Genomic DNA, 18,405 nt, shown 5'->3' on the forward strand with positions numbered 1-18,405 from the left:
ACTTTGTTCCTTTCCGGGCTTCAAGGAAGTTCAAAACCCAAACTAAGACTCACGTGTTGTACAGGACCTGACAGCATGTACTTTCTTCCCCGCCCACTTCCTGCCCAACCTCAATATTCTCATTTAGTTTGTTTTACTATATTGTACACATAGACACAAAATTACTTCAGATATCTCGATACGCATGTTATGTGTGTATATCTAATGTTTTTCTTAAATTTTGTATCCATTTATCTCTTTTCGCAAAAATATTCGCCTTTATCTAAAGGTCTTTACATAAACCCCTGTACAGAACATAAACATTCACTACAGTAGTCAAACCTGTAAACGCTTAAAATAAGGAAAAAAGTTGGAGTGCCCCTAACAGCGATCTAATAATAAAAAGCCTTATTAAACTGTTTAACAGGAAGATTTATTAAACTCTTTCCTAACAGGAAGGAGAATTAACATTTATTGTGCATCAGTAAAACGGCTAGGCAATTACTAACAGCAGTTCCATTTTCAAAACAAAGTTGGAGGGCATCTGCCAGAGCATAATCCCTGAACCAAGCAAAAGAAATTGTCCTTTCACGGCGGTGGAAGTGGGGCTGGGACACACTCTGTATACCCGTTTTAGTAAAAGTCTCAAATCAGATGAGATAATCATAATGGCAACAATATACACTCGCTAACAACCAAGTTTTCCCAGCAGCTTCTGATTCCGGAACACGCTCTTGTGAAGCAGCTGTCTAAACGCCAACGTTGCGACCAGTCAACACCAAACACAGGAAACTACACTACAATCTTATTCTTCACCTTTGAGGATAAGGCCATTACGTGAAAACTTTAACAAGGTGTGTATGTTGTGGAGGAACAGAAATACTTTCCAGCTTGTTTTATTCTTGGGAACATTTCTGGAGAGCAGCACTCCCTCCTCACCCGCCCGGCTATCCGCGCCGCGTGCAGAACTTTGAGCAACTCCAGGGCGGCGGGACCGAGTTCCGGAGTTAGGGAGCTGAAGAGAGAACCAGGTTCGATTCCCGGTAGCAGCTCGAGAGTCCCTAGCCTGGGCTGGCTCATCTGGAGGGCAGGTCACCCTGGCGAGCAAGTCCTCGGCACGCGTAGACCCCGAGGACCAGGGAGGGTCGCATGTGTGCGGAGAACGGGCCTTCGCGGAGCAGGAAGTCTCACTTACCGAGCGGGGGCGGGAGGGAGGCCCGGGGTCACGGTGGCGCGGGGCGGCGGGCGGGGAGGCGGCGCGGGGCGCGGGCGGGCGAGCTCGGCAAAGCGATGCTCGGCCCGGCGCGCGCCCCCAGCCCCTTCCCCACAGCGGCACCCCGCGCAGCAGCCCTCCCGGGCCGAGCCACTCCTCTCCGTCAGGCGACGCCAGGCCAGGAGTCAAACTTGTCCCGCAGCCCCTCGAGGGGGCGGGCGGGCACGCGCGCGGCAGCGAGAGGGGGTCGAGCACCCGCTCGCCGGTCAGTCCCCGTGCGGCCGCCCCGCCCCGCGACAGCAGGCCCCGCCCACCACCGAGTCCCGCCCGCGCCGCTCAGTGTGCTAAGCCCCGCCCTCTCCCGCTGGGGCCCAAAGATTGGCAGTTTTTTTCTCCTCCGCGACCGCGGGAGCTAGTAGAGGCGCAGAGGGAGGACAAATTGGGGCACGAAGGATGCATGCAGGTCCGGGTACGGAGAACTGGGGCGCTGGGTACATCATAGTGGGGCGGGGCTCTGGCGAGGAGGGGGCGGGCAGAGCGTACTCTATGGAACTCAGATGCACCAGCCCCCAGAAACTGGGAGCAGGGGAATTCCTGGGAATGGAAATTGAGGGAGAGTTCCCTCTACAGGACCGGAAGGCGACCAGAGAGAGATGGCCTGAGTGCGTCTCAGCGAACGGGAAATCAGCAAAAGTCTGTCTTGGCCAGCGCCTGCAACCTTTCTTCTTGCAGGAGTCTGATTGATACGTGTGCTCTAAGTAGTGGGTTTGTGCTATCTCAGTTATGATGTGCAGTTCTTGACCGTGTCTTTTTCTGTGGGATACAATTTACTCCTGTATAGAACATGTAATTCTATAGTCGATGCTGAGAAAACACTGTAATCTATCCGACACCTATATGTCAATACTAATTTGAGACACTTAGTTACACTATCGAGAAATGTAAGAAGCAGTTATGATCCCTGGGTAGAAGAAAGGAAGAAGGGGGCTACAGTTCTTTCTTCTGTGAGTCAGTGGTATGTGGGAGAAGTGCCCAGTTGTACTTGGCTCTTAAAATAATTCATATTTCTCTCTGTGTCTCTCTGTCTCTCCTCTGTCTCTCTGTCTCTGTCTCTGTCTCTCTCTCTCTGTGTGTGTATGGACTTGGTACTTGCTATTCTGACCTGACTGTCCCTTTTCCATGGTGGTTAACTGTGGCTATTGGTCAAAAAACGATATTTACCCACGAGTCTTCAATATGTCTCCCTAACAGAAACTCACTGCAAAGCAGTGGTCCTGACGACTACTACTGGAATAACGGAACTTAATTGTGTAGGAGCTTGGGGTGGTTGGGAGATCTGTTGAAGGATGTTTCCTGAACTGGGAAAAAGGTTAGAAAAAGCAACAATGTAAAACAATTAAGCATTGACAAGGACTGCTAATTCAATGTGGAAAGGATAGAATCTTTTTAATGTGGTTACAATTAGAAAATGGATACACCAAGAAACCTGCGCTGCTAGCTCCAACCGCAAAGCACAAGATAGTTTTCCTCAGAGGCAGTGAAAAAGGCACTCCCTACGCAGTGACACCTACACACAACACTCCAGCAGCGTTGTCTTTAATTACAGAATGCAGTGTATAAACCCACAGTCTGCATTTGCGGAATCTGGAACTTTGAGGCTTAGTTTGCTTTTTCAGGGTCAACATTGATACACTTTCGCAGCAAGTGACATTCTGTTCGTTGCTCCTTCCTGCTCATAATGACTTTGCATTCAGTTTTGCAGTGTTAACTTCTTATTTTTTCCTTTGGAGTTATAGTGAGAAAAACTAGAAAAGCTTGACAACCAAATCAGATACAGTGACGATAAGTGGATACTAATCTAAAGTAGACAATCTCACATGCCATTTCTTCTCCCTTCTGCTAATACATTACTTGTTCTATGCCTGAGTCTTTTCTAATTAATTCTGATTTAAAATGATTTGTTCCATCACTTCAGCAGAAGCAGTCAAAATACCCTTTGCCACCTGGCCCACGAAGGCTACCCTGTATCACTTGCTCTCTTTCAGCTCTCCCCTACACTGGACTTCTCTCTCTGTGTCCACATACCAAGGGTCCTGTATGTGGCATGCAGCTAGCTTTTCACACAGCTGACTTCTTCATCACCTTCCCTAACTATCCTATGGAAACCTCCAGTCCTCTCCCAGTTCCTCACTTTCAGCACTAAGCAGCCATCTCCAGCGTCTCAGAGTCCCTACTGTCATTTAAATGTAAGCCCTGTGAGATAGAATGCTGCTTACTGAGATCACTGCTGAGTCTCAGTGTCTGATACTTACTGTATCCATCACAGAGTAGTGACTCCACGTAGGAGATAATTTATTTTTCCTTTTGTAACTGCCAAAGACTTTAATATATTTAACCTCTTTGAACTGTATGATTTAGACATATTAATAAAGTCTGAAACACAGCCCAATTTTATTCTGTTTAATTCTAGAATTGAAAAGCTGGTTTTGACCTACTGTAGCAATAGTAAGCAATTGTGTTTGAAGAAACAATTACAGTTAAGGTTCTATGTCTAGATCTTATAACCTGCCGAGCAAAGACATCCACAGAATCAAAAAGTAGTGACCAATAAAAGTCTCAATATTGCCGGGTGGTGGTGATGCATGCCTTTAATCCCAGCACTCGGGAGGCAAGGGCAGGTGGATCTCTGTGAGTTCGAGGCCAGCCTGGTCTACAAGAGCTAATTCCAGGACAGCCTCCAAAAGCTACAGAGAAACCCTGTCTCGAAAAACCACAAAAAAATCTCAATATTTGTCCATGAAATGAAACAATATAACAATGATTACAAGTGGAATAATTGAAATAGAATCTTATTGCTGATAACTGACAGATGGAGTTAATACAGTGTCCTTTGTGAGAGCTCAAATAATTTTAGTTAATAATAAAAAATTGAGATGAATTGTTAGTGTTCAAAATATACTCCAAAATGAGAGAACCCCAAAATTAATCTCAGCGACAAAGAGCTGTTTTCTAGCACTCTCTCTGCTATCTGTGCTTCAACATGGGCGGGTCTAGTCCAAACTGTCCCATGGAGACACAGAGATGTTAAGACCCACATTCTACTGATGTCCCAAACTGGGAGGAAGACATGTTTCAACTGGGCCAGCAAGATGGCTGAGGGGAAATGTGCTTTCCATGCAGGCCTTATAGCCTAAGTATCTCCGGAGCCCACGGTGAAGGGAGAGGCTTGCCTTCTTCAGACAGTGCACTGACTTCCACAGGTACACTTTGGCAGATAAATAAAAATATAAAAATCAATAATAGTAATAATGACGATGATGATAAAGCTGGGTATGATGGCACACACCTTTGATCCCGAAGCAGAGCTAAGAGGATCTCTGTGAGTTTGAGGCCAGCATGGTCTGCGTATGGAGTTCCAGGTCAGCCTTGCCGGCGGAAGTGTGTTCCTTGGGGCAGGCTTTGAGAGCTCACTCCCCTTCAACTTTGCTCTCTGCCAGCGGTTGATGGTGTTTCCTTAGATTCCTGTTCCAGTTGCTTCCCCGGCCATTATGGACTCCCCTCTGTCATGTAAGACAAAATAAACACTCTCTTCTATAACTTTCCTTGCTTATGGTAGTTACCATAGCAACAGAAAAGTGAGGCAACCTGGTAAGATCATTTTCCTGCCTTTCCTGTGAAAGCCATGGATCTTACCCCTGGCCTGGGAGAGGCTAAAGCCCCTTAGTTCTCTAGGTTAGACAGATAGGGTCTAGTCCCTGTCAAATCCCAGAGCATCAGCTCAGTTTCCTGGGAAGCCTCATTCTTTACATGTGGAAGAAGGGTAATTTTCTCTCCTTGTAGCCTGCAGAACATTTACCTCACAGCTTCTCCACACAGTGCTGAGGACATGGGGAGGAATATACATTCTCTTACAAGCCATGGTCCATTCACCCACCCATAAGTAGGTCTCTCTACAAGACCACACTTTGCGCCTTGGAGGTGGGGCTACAGGACCCTGGTTAACTTGCTTCTGTGACTATTTTCTGACAATATGGCCTTCATGCTGCTCACCATAGCCGGGCTTGAGGCTCCTCGTGGTCTAACTAAGCCCTGTTTGTCACTCCAGCCCTGCGCCCATCCTGAATGGTTTGCCTCGTCTATACCACATTCTTTCTCCCACACTAAGGCCTTTCAATCTGCTGTCTCCCTTCCCCTTTCCCCAATATCTGATGGCCCTAAAGATGGCTCCTGTCTCGGTGATCTTTATCTGAATCACTCCAAACTTGCTGTGTTCTTCCTATGTGCTCCAACAGTACCCAGGGTGCCTCTCTCTGTTGTGGCATTTATTGGCTGTGAATGTGGGTTTACTTGAGTAGTGAAGAATGTCTACTATAAGAACTCGTAAATATTTTATAAATTGATGAATGAGAAATACCCTTGGCCTATAAACCATTGAAAATCAGAAACTTGATAGAATAGGACCATTTTCCCCCTGAGCATTATAACACAGACAGACAGACTCTTTCTTCTAATTCATAGTAGTATACCACAAGGTCCATGAAATTTTAGGAGGTTTTAAATTTATTGTTCCATCATCTTACAAGGATGAGGGGATGAGCACGAAGTGCTTGTGTTTGTTTTCATGGATTAAAATAATCATCCTAACTTCTCAATGTGCTTGTTATACACTGTAAAAAAACAAAACAAAACAAAACAAAACAACAACAACAACAAAAAAAACGGTTGAAAGGCTACTGGTTAATGTTGCTGTCTCATGCGTTAAAGACTGTTCCAGAGTGTTGCTTTGTGTTTGGTATATCATTTCCTGATGATTATCTAACAGACGGGAACAAGCAGCTTTGGTTTCTGTTTTCATGTTCTCTGAGAGCAAATCCATAGCTACTATGTACACGTTTATAGATTTAGAGTTGTCGCTGTGTATGCCAGTGGTCTGCCTGCAATGTTCCCGTCAACCGACACCTCCCAAGCACATGAAGAGGTCCACGGCCCAAGAGACACAGTGCTGCTCATTCTGGAAAAGCGAATGAACAGCGATGACTCAGAACCACATAAACCAAGAACTGCTCGTTGGTCTTCACGCTTCCTCTTTCACCTCCATCTTGCTCATCCCTTCAGCACGCACACCCTCTGCCTTCACACTTACGCCCTGTAGCCAGTGTCTATACTTAGCACAGAGCTCTTGGAGAAAGATTCTGGCTGTGTAATAAGCAGCTGACCTGAGATACAAAAACATTGGGTGCCTGGAAGGTGGCACACTGCACACATCTGAAGGTAATCAGGCAAAAGTCTACGCGATACCAAGGAGAGGCAAAACAATGCCTTTCAGACTCTGGCCCAACCCCAAGAAAGTCAAGAAACGCTGTCATTAAGATTCGGAAAGCCTCTCTTGTTGCAGCCAAGTTTTTGTTTCTGTTGCTTTTAAATCTGAGCCTGCAACTATTGAACCTGATATTTTCAGACTGAGCCATTGTTTTTTTTTTTTTTTTTTACTTTATCAAACAATTGACGGTGGTTACATTGTTCTAGCATTGTGAAGGATGTTTTGATTATGTATTTCCACTCCTGTTATGCACACACCTAAGATAAGGCACTTCGGTATCAAAGGAGTTAGTTATTCAAAGCTTTGTGGCCAGAGGCTGGAATACCTCAGGGACACGGAACTCATTACAGACAGACAGTCCCTTCAGACAGTCCCTTCGCAGGGTGCTAGCTGAGCAGGCAAGAAGGCGGCTCCAACAGGTTCTTTGGAACCTGCAGAGGCTGTTAGGACAGCAGGGTTTGTTAATAAAAACAAGCCTGTCTTTCCAGTCACAGGTGACTTGTGTGGGGATGGTGTCCACACAGCTGCCGGTGTGTGTGGTCTGGATATAAATAAGTCTATCCCCGAAGAAGCTTAAATGAGAGAGCCTGGGGTAGCTGCCTAGTTCTGAGCATTATTGGCACAGTGATGGTGGGTCAAGCCAGATTTCCCCCTCTGAGGAAGAAACAATGATTCCCAGCCTGAGGTCTGTGCCCAGCACCTCAGGGCACCTGGGAGACAGGCCCAGCACCTTTCCTGGTTCTCTGAGGAGCTGGCTGTGCTTCCAAGGCTGGTCTGCTGACTCTCTCCGCCACTGAAGGGTGAGATCCCTTGTGCTCTGGTGTGCTTTACCATGACCTCACTGCAGTCACGGGAGATGATGCAGGAGGAAGTTTTCTGTCATCTCTTGTTCACCTGTTTGGAGGCTCTGAATTTCTAGTCAGTGCTGTTTAAACTCCTGCCCAGCGAATATGTGCCAGCCTTGGGAGCAACATTTTAAGTCCTTTCTCAATAATCTCCATTTCTAAAACAGCAAAAAGGATAGTAGGGAAGAGAAAGAAGGAATGGGGAGAATGTTGTTACAGGTTTCATATAGTAAAATCTACTCTTTCTAGAGCACGGTTCCAGAATTTTAACTAATATACAGTTGCCACAAACACCAACATAGTCATGGAACATTTTTATGATACAACAAGTCCCTTGTGTCTCTCTGTTGCCTATCTCCTATGGCAACCACTGATCTGTTTTCTGTCCCTGTGGTTTAAATCTTGTCCCAAGTGGCACGTGAATGGAATCATATAAGGCCCGTAAGCATTGCAGCTCGTTTGGAAAGGTATTCTGGCAGTCGGGAGCCAAGGGATGCCACAAAGTCATTGTAAGCTAGGAGCTAAGGGCTGTGCTCCAGGGAAGGATTTCCCCAGTGCAAGTGTACCAACTCTGCTCAGGCAGGGGAGGGTTTCCCCAGCGAAGTTGTTACAGCTCTGTTCTGCTAGGAGAATGTTTCCCCAGCCAAACTGCTCCACTATAGCTCCAGAAACAGTTGTTACAGCTGGGCGCCCCTCTGCCCTGCCGAAGGTGTCACACAGCACAAGAAACCTCACTCAAGGGCTTTATTGGGAAGGAAGCACCTAGGAGGGTGGCTGGCTCTAGGGTGAGAACGGAGTACAGAGCTTATACAGGGTTTCTTGGAGGGGGCAGAACTTTTCAGGGTGGCTAGGGATTGGTGAAATTTTGTGGGCTGATTCTGGGAAAAGCTCAGGGATTGGTGCAATTTCAAGACCTGATCCTGGGTCAGGGTCAGGGTGACTTTTTTCCTTGGCCCCTTTCTTTCCTTTTTTTAAAAAAAATATTTATTTATTTATTTATTTATTTATTTATTTATTTATTTATTTATTATGTATACAATAGTCTGTCTGTGTATATGTCTGCAGGCCTGAAGAGGGCATCAGACCTCATTACAGATGGTTGTGAGCCACCATGTGGTTGCTGGGAATTGAACTCAGGACCTTTGGAAGAACAGGCAATGCTCTTAACCACTGAGCCATCTCTCCAGCCCCCTCCTTGGCCCTTTTCATCCTACAGGGTGTCCTAAGCATCTTCATATGGCCTACCTGTGCCTACTCCATCCTCTACTAGTCCATTTTCCCTCATATTTTGCCTGTTTCTTTTTTTTTTTTTTAAATTTTCAGAGCATGGAGCATTGCCTGAAAATCATTTATTTTCATTATCTACTCGATGTCTGTCTTTCTTTTGGGTATTCATTGGCACTAGGAAGTGAAACAAGGATTTCGCCTGTCTACCACTGAGTCTCCAAGTGAAGCAAACGAAGTGTGGAGTAAATATTTGTTGAATGAAGCACAGTGTGAGTGAAGCAAATGGAGATTCCTGGGACCCTCTCCGTATTCAGACAGGCCTCGTTAGGAAGAGATTATTTTTCCTTACAAAACGTGTTAATTGAAGCATTTGTCTGTTGCCAAAGTAGTTTGGTTATCTGAGAATAATACAATTAGAAGACATAAGGATGATGAATTGTGTCTTCAAATTCACCTGGATGGTGAGATTAGCCAGGACTGAACCGGCCTGAAGTGAGGACAACGGCAATAACTCTTCCCTGGGGTTGTTATGGGCATTAGATGACTGAATGGACATGAAGTGTTTACTGCAGCGGTTTTCAACCAGGAACTGTTTTGTTCCCCCAGGGGCGACGGCACTGTCTGGAGAGAATCTTATTGTCAAAACTGGGAAAGAGAGGACAGTTCCTGGAATCTGCTGAAGATCACAGAACGTGCAGCGTGGTGATCCACAGCAGAGAACTATCATTGGGGCCAGTGACCAGAAAACCTTGGTGAATGTGCGGTCAGGCTTGACGTAAGGGCTGCATTTGTGTGTGTGTGTGTGCGCGCGCGCGTGCGCGTGTACAATTGCTGACGTTACAACAGAGGTGTTGGATTGCCCCCAAAGCTGGGGTTACAGGTGTTCTATTGGCATCTCTGTGATGGTTTAGATAAAACACTGCAGTTCCCCGAGGGGCGGCAGTTGGCAGCAGGCCACGAGGGGTGGCCGGTCCCATCACCCAAGGCCTTTGTGGGTCCCAGGAGGTTGGGAGGTGGTGGGTGAGACCTTGCGGGTTGACTGGGCAGCCAATCCCACAAGGAGTCACAGAGGGTGAGAGACAGAGATGGATAGGTATGCCATGCAGAGTGAGTTTGGATATAGTTTATTCAGTGAAAAGAAAGGGGGGAGGGGGAGAGGGAAAGAGGAGGCAGGAGCCACAGTAGCAGCCACATCTTCCAGAGAGCAGGCTGGAAGTGGAAGGAAGATCTGCTTGCCTCAGCGGAAGGGGAGAGTGGGTGGGGCTTGTTTCTTAAAGGGACAGGGCAGACTATTACAATCTCCAATTCATTCCTGCTTGACCTGGAAAACCCCATTCCTGTCTCTCTCTTCAAACCCCACTTACTCAGAGAGTTTCTGAACAAAGGGAAGGCGCCAAAAAGTCCAGTTCCGCATTATTGGTGGCTTCAGCAGCTTCCTCCCTTGAAGTCACTAACAGCCCAAGTCCCTGCCTAAAATGTTCAGCTTTTGACCATATTCGGACATAAACCTAGCTTGTGGTGAACATGTCATCACCCCTTACCTACAAGCTATAAATCTCCCTTCTTTAGTTCCAGTGGTGGCTTCTCTGGCCTTAATATCTGGGACTGGAGAACCCACTCGGGAGTTGCTTTGCTCCAATAAGCCTGCTGTTATATTTTTCAGTTTGACTTGATCTCAGTTTATTGCATTGGCAGAGAAACCTATGATGGGGGCGGGGGACAGAAAACCTATTAACAGACAGTCGTGAGCTAGGTGGTGGGAACTGAACTCTCATCCTCTGGAGGAGGGGTGCAGGCTCTCAAGGCTGAGTCATCTTTTCAGCTCTGAGCTATTGAGCTATTATTTTAGATGTGATCCTTCCTGGCAAAAGCTCTCTCCCCAGGCTGAGAGTGCACTGTGCATTGAGTCTGAATTCAGATTCTCTGTGTCTGAAGCTCAGCACAACCCTTAGCAGGATGTCCTTGAGTGTGCAATTTGACTTCTTTACACCCCTCTATCAGAGTAGATTAATTACAATAACTGCTTCAGGGGGTCGGATGCAATCGTCTGTACAAAGCACACAACACTGCGACAGTCCATAGGGAATGTTCAACAAATGTCATTTGCTATTGTTTCTGATGCTAAAAAGATCTTCCCACAGAATGTAATGAAGAAATTGGGAATAGTTTCCACTAGGGGAGACAAATGGGAAATGTTGCTCACATAAAGTATATACTGGCATTAATTTCACATAATCATAGATAACTACATAGAATTCAAATTCAAATAAAGCACCATAAGACTGTTCGGTCTTTGGATGTGTAGAAAAATCAAAACCAGAATATTCAACTATCTCTTCCCACCCAGCCTTAGGATGAACACTCCTGTGTCACTGCCTCCGGAAAGGGAACCTCCCTCCTTCCAGCGGCTTCCTCCACAAAGTACCTGCTGCTGAGCAGAGTCACGGGAGAAGACCAGAGTGGCCCTTCAAGTCTGGCCAATGAAGGAAAAACATTAATTTGAGGATGACAGAATGAGCGTTTCAGGATCAGTCTGAATCCACATCCTGAAGTTACTGTGAGGAAAGAACAAAGTGTCTCTTTTGGGGCTAAAGGCACCACACCCAAGTGCCATTGTTCCCCAGTACGACGGCCACCCATTGTGCTCCTGGACTCCTGGGCTCGGCACAGTGATGCCAGACTTCTTTCACAATATTTAGCACACCTGTCCGTTAAGAATCCCACGATGGCTCTGGTCTGGGGTTCCTTCTTCCTTTTGTATCTGGGTTAGAATGCTCTTTCTCTATTTAAATTTTCTGAGTTCTAGTTTTGAAAACCCACAAATATTATAAAATATGAAATGGTAGGAATGAAAAATAGCATGGGCTCCAAGAACCGGAGTATGAGCTCGTCAGCGGGATGGCTTACACATCACTTTACCCTCAGCCACAAGCAACCACTGCAAGGCCCACCGCAAGGTTACCCAGTCATTACAGCTAACTGTCAGGTTTGAAACAGCAGCCCACACCAACACCAAGCTTGGCTTTCTCCCTGAAAGAAGTCCAACTATTTCAACAGTAGAACTGCATGCAAAGCAGATTCGGAAGGATCATAATTTCTCTAGACAGCGGAGTGATGTCTGCCAAGTAACACTGAAAGATGAACTACACCTGGATACCTCCAAGAATCCACAGAAGCACTTTCTTTTCAAACTTGCCCAGAATCAGAACCCTAAGATCCTTTGTAGTCCCTGGTCACAGGCTGGCAACACAGGACAACTTGAACTTAAGTAGCTTTTACTACTGAAGCCAGCCATGGAGACTTCTCATGACTCTTAGTTTTAGAAATGACTAAAGAAGCTGTGGCAGTTTGGATGTAATTGGCCCCCACAATCTCACAGGGAGTGGCACTATTAGGAGGTGTGACTTTGTTGGAGTGGGTGTGGTCTTGTTGGACGAAGTGTGTCACTGGGGAGGCAGGCTTTGAGGTTTCCTATGCTCAGGATCCTGCTCCGTGTCTCAGTCGACTTCCTGTAAGATGGAGACTCTCAGCTCCTTCAGCATCATGTCTGCCTGCACTGCACTGTGCCATGCTCCGACCATGATAATGGACTGAACTTCTGAACTGTAAGCAAGCTACCCCAATTAAATGTTTAGTTAAAGGTTTACAAGCATTTCCATGGTCACGGTAAACCTTACCTAAGACACAAGCTGTGTTTTCACAAGAACCTTCCCGAGTTCTGGTTCATCCCCTGCACTCACCCTTGTAAGCAAGGCGCAGGGAAACCACTGAAATTGACCACTCTTAGGTGGGGGGAGAAAATTTATTGGAGAACAAATTGCTGAGTTGCCTCAGAGAGTAGAGACAGCACCCAATGGGGAAAGCTTTGCCAGTTTTCATTGAGAAAGCAGCAAGCAGGAGGCAGCATGCTGGCCATTACAGCCTGGAAGTTAGCATAGGGATTCCAGGCTTTTCTGGCTAATCAGGAACTAGATACCCTTTGCCCAAGGTACTTGGCCATTGAGTAGATTAAGGGAAGTCATAGTTTTCCTGAAAAATAGAAGCCCGCCTGGAGTGCTGAGTTTAGGCTTTTGTTTACCCAACAACAACCCTTCTGTTTACTCAGTAAGAATCCTGCCTGGTTTGTGCCCAGGCTGAACTCTCAGGGCAATGTCAGCAGCTCTGCCATTTTGGAGGCCTGCTCTGGACCCAACAGTTCTGTTGCTCTGACTGCTTCGGCTGCACATGAGCTGCTGAATTTAGAAATGCCTGAGTTGTTTGCAAACTCTCTAGGAGAGATGAGCCATGAAGCAAGTCCTTCTAAATTGCTTCTCAGTGGATCCCTGCTACTAACGTGCTGGCTAGCTTTATGTAAACTTGACACAAGTTAGAGTCATCTGCAAAGAGGAAACCTCAGTTGAGAAAATGCCTCCACAAGATTTGGGTGTAGAGCATTTTCTTAATTAGTGATTGATGGGGGAGGGCCCAAACCACTGTGAGTTGGTGCCATCCCTGGATTGCTAGTCCTCGATTATATATATATATATATATATATATATATATATATATATATATATAATATATAAAAGCAGGTCACCAAGCCGTGATGAGCAGGCCAGTAAGCACCCCTCCATGGCCTGGGCATCAGACCCAATCTCCAGGTTCCGGCCCTGTTTGAGTTTCAGCCCTGACTTTCTTCAACGATGGACTAGAATGTGGAAGAGTACGCCAAATAAACCATTTCCTCCCAAACTTGCTTTTGCTCATGGTGTTTTCATCACAGCCATCGTAACCTTAACTAAGACAAAAATTGGTCCGAGGATAATGGGGTGTTGCTGTGACAGACATGTCTATATTGTCTTGGGGAGGATTGTGGAAGGACTTTGTGTCTTTGGGCTGGAAACGCCATGGAGTCTTTAAAGCTTGGTGAGCTGTTCTGCAGGAATGCGGAAGCTATGGGTTTTAAGAGAAAAACAGAAGATGGAGGGCTGGCTTATGAAGTTCCAGAGAGTCACTCAAAGACTTTAAGGGAACCAACATATATTTTGAGGTGAGAATCTGTGGTTCTGGTTAGCTAGGGCTGAATAGTTGGCTGTGATTAAGAAGACGCCAGAACAACTGATGTGAAACCTTAGCTTTGCTGGGATAATTGATGCTGGTCAACTGGAGCCGAGAAACTGCGGTGATTAAGAAGAGACCAGCATCACTGAGGTGAAATCTTCTGGGAAGTGTTTCCTGAGAGTCAGCACACAGAAGTTGTGTTCCAGAGGTGGTCATGATTGTCCCTTGTGCTGACAGCCAAACTTGGTAGTGTCAGAATCACCCGGGAGGTGTGGAAGGCATGAAGGGATGGTGGAGAGCAGCTGATGCTTGGGCCCTGTGAGAGTCCAGGAGAGGCCACTGACCACGGTGCAGGCAGTGTGGCGATTGAAAGCCCAGGACTGAAGGGGTCATGCCGAGAATTTGAAGCTCGGCACCATGATGAGAGCCCAGGAGAGGCTACTGATGAAAGTGCAGCGGGAGATTCCAGAATTTTGGAGATGCCAGAACAAAGGGATGACCGCCAAGGCCAGCAGCAGGGTTGGGATGGAGCAGTCAGCTTAGACACAGCCCTTTGGAGGACTGTGCCCTGGTTCTTCCCTCTCCAGCAGAGAAAGAGGCCTTTAAGTCAACAAAGATACAAATGCTTAAACAGGCAAATCAAAAGAAATTAAAATTGCTAGCAAGTGTAAGAAATATTCAGGTTGTGAATATGCCAGGTTGTGCTGGCACACATCTTTAATCTCAGTGCTCAGGAAGCAGAGACTGGTGGGTTTCTGTGAGTTCCCAGAACAGCCAAGGCTATACAGAGAAACCCTGTCTCAAAAAAAAAGTAAAAGAGAAAAAAAGAAATATTCAAAATTATTAGCAAATAGATGCAAATTAAAATATTTCTTTTTCAAATAGGCAAAACTAGAAGAATAAATTGGCCATTGTTGCAGCTTGGTGCTGTGTAACACTTTCATACACAGTTAGTAGAGTATATGTTACTGAAAATTCTGGACAATCATTGGCTGTGTGAATTAAGAACTTCAAAAATCTTTATTTTTTTTGTCTTAGATATTCTACTCTATAATTAGAATTCTAAGATTTATATTTGTGAATTTTTACATTATGGTGCTATTTATAAAAATTGTAATAATATAATTAGACGACAGTGAAATGAATTATGACCCATCAATGGGCCATTATAAATGAATGCCGGCTTTAAAAATAACTTCTGAATAAGGGCTAGAAATAGAGAGACACACCTTTAATTTCAGCAGTCAGGAGGTGGGGGTGGGTGGATCTCTGTAAATTCAAGGCCAGCCTGGTCTACATACTGAGTTCTAGGACAGCCAGGGATCTAGAAATGGACACTATCTCATAAAAACAAGAGCAACAAAATTCGCTTCTGTGGTGTTTTCACTTTTAGGCGCCTAAGAAGAAAGCACAGACAAGAGTGTGTTTCACACAGGTGTATCCCTAGGGAGAACCAGGCAGAACCTCACGGTTCCAGGAGCCAAAGCCACTGAGTTAGAATAATGATGCACAGTCAAACATTTGAAGTTTAAATGCTTGTTGCAACTCGAAGTTTTCTCCAACAAGTCACCAGCCAGCATAAGTACACGAGATTCTTCTTCAACACCTTTATTATTATTGTATGGATGAAGGTGTGTGTGTGCTGTAAGGAATGTGTGGAGGCTGGAAGACAATTCTGTGCGGTTGACTCCCTCTTTTCACCCATACGTGAGGTCCAGGGGTGAAACTCAGGTGACCTTGGACTATTGCCTCCACCCCCCAACTGTTTCGATTGCAAGCGTGCAACCAACACCCTTGGCTTATTGCTTCAGTTTTTGTTTTGTTTTGTTTTTTTGTTTTTTTGGGGAGGGTTGTTTATTTGTTTGTTTTTTCCAAGACAGGGTTTCTCTGTAGCTTTGAAGCCTGTCCTGGAACTGGCTCTTGCAGACCAGGCTGGTCTCAAATTCACAGAGTGAGTTCTCTGCCTAAAGGTGTGTGCCACCACCACCCGGCCTGTTGCTTCAGCTTTATCTTCAAAAGATAAAATGTCAAATAGATTTAAAGTTCAGTACGCCTGCTTGCTTCTGAGGCACTCTCACTTAAAACTGGATTTATTATAAGAAATTATAGCTTAATTCTTAAGTGTTAGGGATTTCTGGTATTTAAAATGCAAATGGATAATGATGCACTTTATGTATTTAGGAATTTCAGCTGTGAAAAATTTTAATGGATGAATTATGGCAGTCAGAAGAAGCAAGACATTTGGCCCATTTTTTTTAACCTTTGTCATTGAACCTCTGAAAGATAATTGTGAGGGAAAATTTTTTTTTTCTGTTAAAAGTAGTTGGTCTGCCAAGGGCCAATATTCCATAAATTTCTCCAACCTTGTAAAATGTTTATGCAGATCTTTGCTCTCCGCCACCTGGTAAAACATCATTTACACAAAGACTGGATGAACCACATTCCCAGGACTTGATGGACTGAAGTGGGCAGCTTCTTCCCCTTTCTCCTTTATTCCATTGTGCCATTTTTTCTTATTTTTTTAAAAACTATTCTTTTATTATTTTATGCGTGGGGGTGTTTTGCTTGCGTGTGTGTCTGCATGCCATATGTGTGCCTGGTGCCTGAGGAGGCCAGGAGAGGGCATTGTATCACCTGGAACTTAAGTTACAGATGCTTGCGGGTCGCCATGTGGATGCTGGGATCTGAACCCAGGTCCTCTACAAGAGTCAGCCGTCTTAACTGCTGAGCCATCTCTCCAGCTCCCTGCACTGATTCTTTTAAAGTCAGCCAATTGTGAAAGATTGACAGGTTGGACCTCAGCCAGTTCCGGGGTAGGACAGCTGCATTAGAATAAAAACCAAGTGAACTTGTTCTGGTGTGATAGCGAGTTCTAGCTATGTCTTACAGAAAGAAATTGCCTTGATGTGGTGTTTTCAGTGAGGATGGTCCCCAGAGGCTCATATACTTGATGTTTGACCATCAGGGAGTGGAGCTGTTTGAAAGGATTAGGGGGTGTGGCCTTGTTGAAGTAGGCATGGCCTTACTGGAGGAAGTGAAGTGTGTCACTGGGGGTGGATAAGGACATAGCTCTCGTCTATGACTCTAGCACCATATATACCTGCCACCATGTTCCCCACCATGATGGTAATAGACTAAGCCTCTGAAACTGTAAGCAAGCCCCCAGTTAAATGCTTTGTTTTATAAGAATTGCCGTGGTCATGGTGTCTCTTCACAGCAGTAGAACAGTGACCCAGGCAGCTCCTTTTGCTTTGCTGTGCGTTCTTTGTGTCACACTGAGATTTTCTTTGTGTCTAACATACCAAACACCCACTGGACGTGTGGAATTTGCTTTTGACTATTGTTCTGCAAACACTTCAAGCGGTTAGCAACTATAGACGGAATGATTTAAAACTTAACAATTGAGTATGGTGAGACAGCTCAGTGGGTAAAGGCGCTGCCTTTGCTTGCCGAGAAGAGACCACCACTCCAGCTGAAGCGTCTGCACAGGGCAAACCTGACTGTTGGTCAACGGGGTGTATTCAGAAGGGAAGATTAGTCACGCACTGACAGAAAGTACCCTGGGTTTGTAGTCTAACTCAGGTGGCGACTCTGCCTTTTGCCATTGGCAGGGGTCTGACCTTGCAATCCTACGGGACCGGCTGGTCTAAAAAGTTGGTTCACAGGAAATGGAAGAGGAAGGGGAAAGGGGGCCATTGCTACAAGGAGAAAAGGGTCAGTGTTCCAGGCCATCAAATTCCTGGAATGCAGCAGAGGCCTTTGTGCAAACAAAGGTTTTACTGCTGGAGCAGATGAAAACATTGGCCTAGAAGCTTTACAATGTGGGAGAGACAAGAAAATTTGAGTTTCTTGTCCTAAACACAGGTTTTACAGTACTTGTTAGGGAAGACTCATATTTAATATTTCTCACACCACCAAACATGATGACCTAAGTTTGACCCACAATCTGTAAGGAGAGAACGGACTCCCCAAAGTTGTCCTGTCTATCTCCATAGGCATGCCAAGGCAACAGCATACATGCTCATTCTCTCTTACACACACACACACACACACACACACACACACACACACACACACAATCAGTAAGTGTAAAAAAAGTTACAATTGGATTAGCAATCTAAGAGAATGATCATAGACAATAGCATTATGTTTTCTTAAGATTTGCTAAGTCAGAGATAGCACAACTGTCTTAGAGTCTGGCTGAAAGATTCTGATCCTCTGATCCCCTGAGCAGCCAGCCTGTAATCTGGGTTTTATGGTCCTTCTGTTGCTCTTCTGATATCCACCATCTGGACACCACCAGAGAAGCCAGGTGCAGAGCACATGATCGCAACCAGGACAAAGGGCCTTTCAAGAAAATTGACTTTAAAGTGTCTAAAAGTATGATGACCAGATTGAGTGGTAGGGAACAGGGTGGTAGTGGTGGTGGTGACAGCAGCGGTAGTGGTGTTCTGTCTCTCCCGCTCTGTGTGTGTGTGTGTGTGTGTGTGTGTGTGTGTGTGTGTGTATGTGTGTCTACTCCCATGCATGGGAATGTCATTATGCATTGTGTCAGAATGGTTTGATTCTGACTCTAAAAATGCTTCATATGTTAAAGGCTTGGCTGCCAGCTGAAAGTTTTTTATGATAAATCAATGAACCTTACAAGCTCTGATTTAATCAATAGATTAATCCTTGGAATTCTTACTGAATGAGTTATTAAATGAGCTCTAGTAGGAAATAGATTGCCAGGGGAATGCTCTTAATAGACGTATTTTTGTCCTGTCCCTTGTTCCTGTGCA

At 45.5% G+C, this 18,405-nt stretch overlaps 1 protein-coding gene and 1 long non-coding RNA gene across 2 annotated transcripts in view; one reads left to right on the plus strand and one right to left on the minus strand.

Annotated features, from left to right (window-relative positions):
• Positions 1–1,455, minus strand: part of Klhl5 (kelch like family member 5) — a 69,006-nt gene extending 67,551 nt beyond the window's left edge. Inside the window, exon 1 of the mRNA XM_087909001.1 lies at positions 1,175–1,455. The gene's annotated coding sequence lies outside the window, so the exon portion shown is untranslated. The remainder of the gene's footprint in view (positions 1–1,174) is intronic.
• On the plus strand, positions 546–13,087 carry LOC125387348 (uncharacterized). Its single transcript, XR_015738568.1, has 3 exons — positions 546–833; positions 9,191–9,359; positions 10,932–13,087. It is a non-coding gene; the product is annotated as an uncharacterized LOC125387348 (long non-coding RNA).
• The last annotated feature ends 5,318 nt before the right edge of the window (positions 13,088–18,405 follow it).

The sequence above is a fragment of the Myodes glareolus genome, chromosome 8, assembly GCF_982192425.1.
Source record: "Myodes glareolus chromosome 8, mMyoGla1.1, whole genome shotgun sequence".
NCBI classification, from domain to species: Eukaryota; Metazoa; Chordata; class Mammalia; order Rodentia; family Cricetidae; genus Myodes; species Myodes glareolus.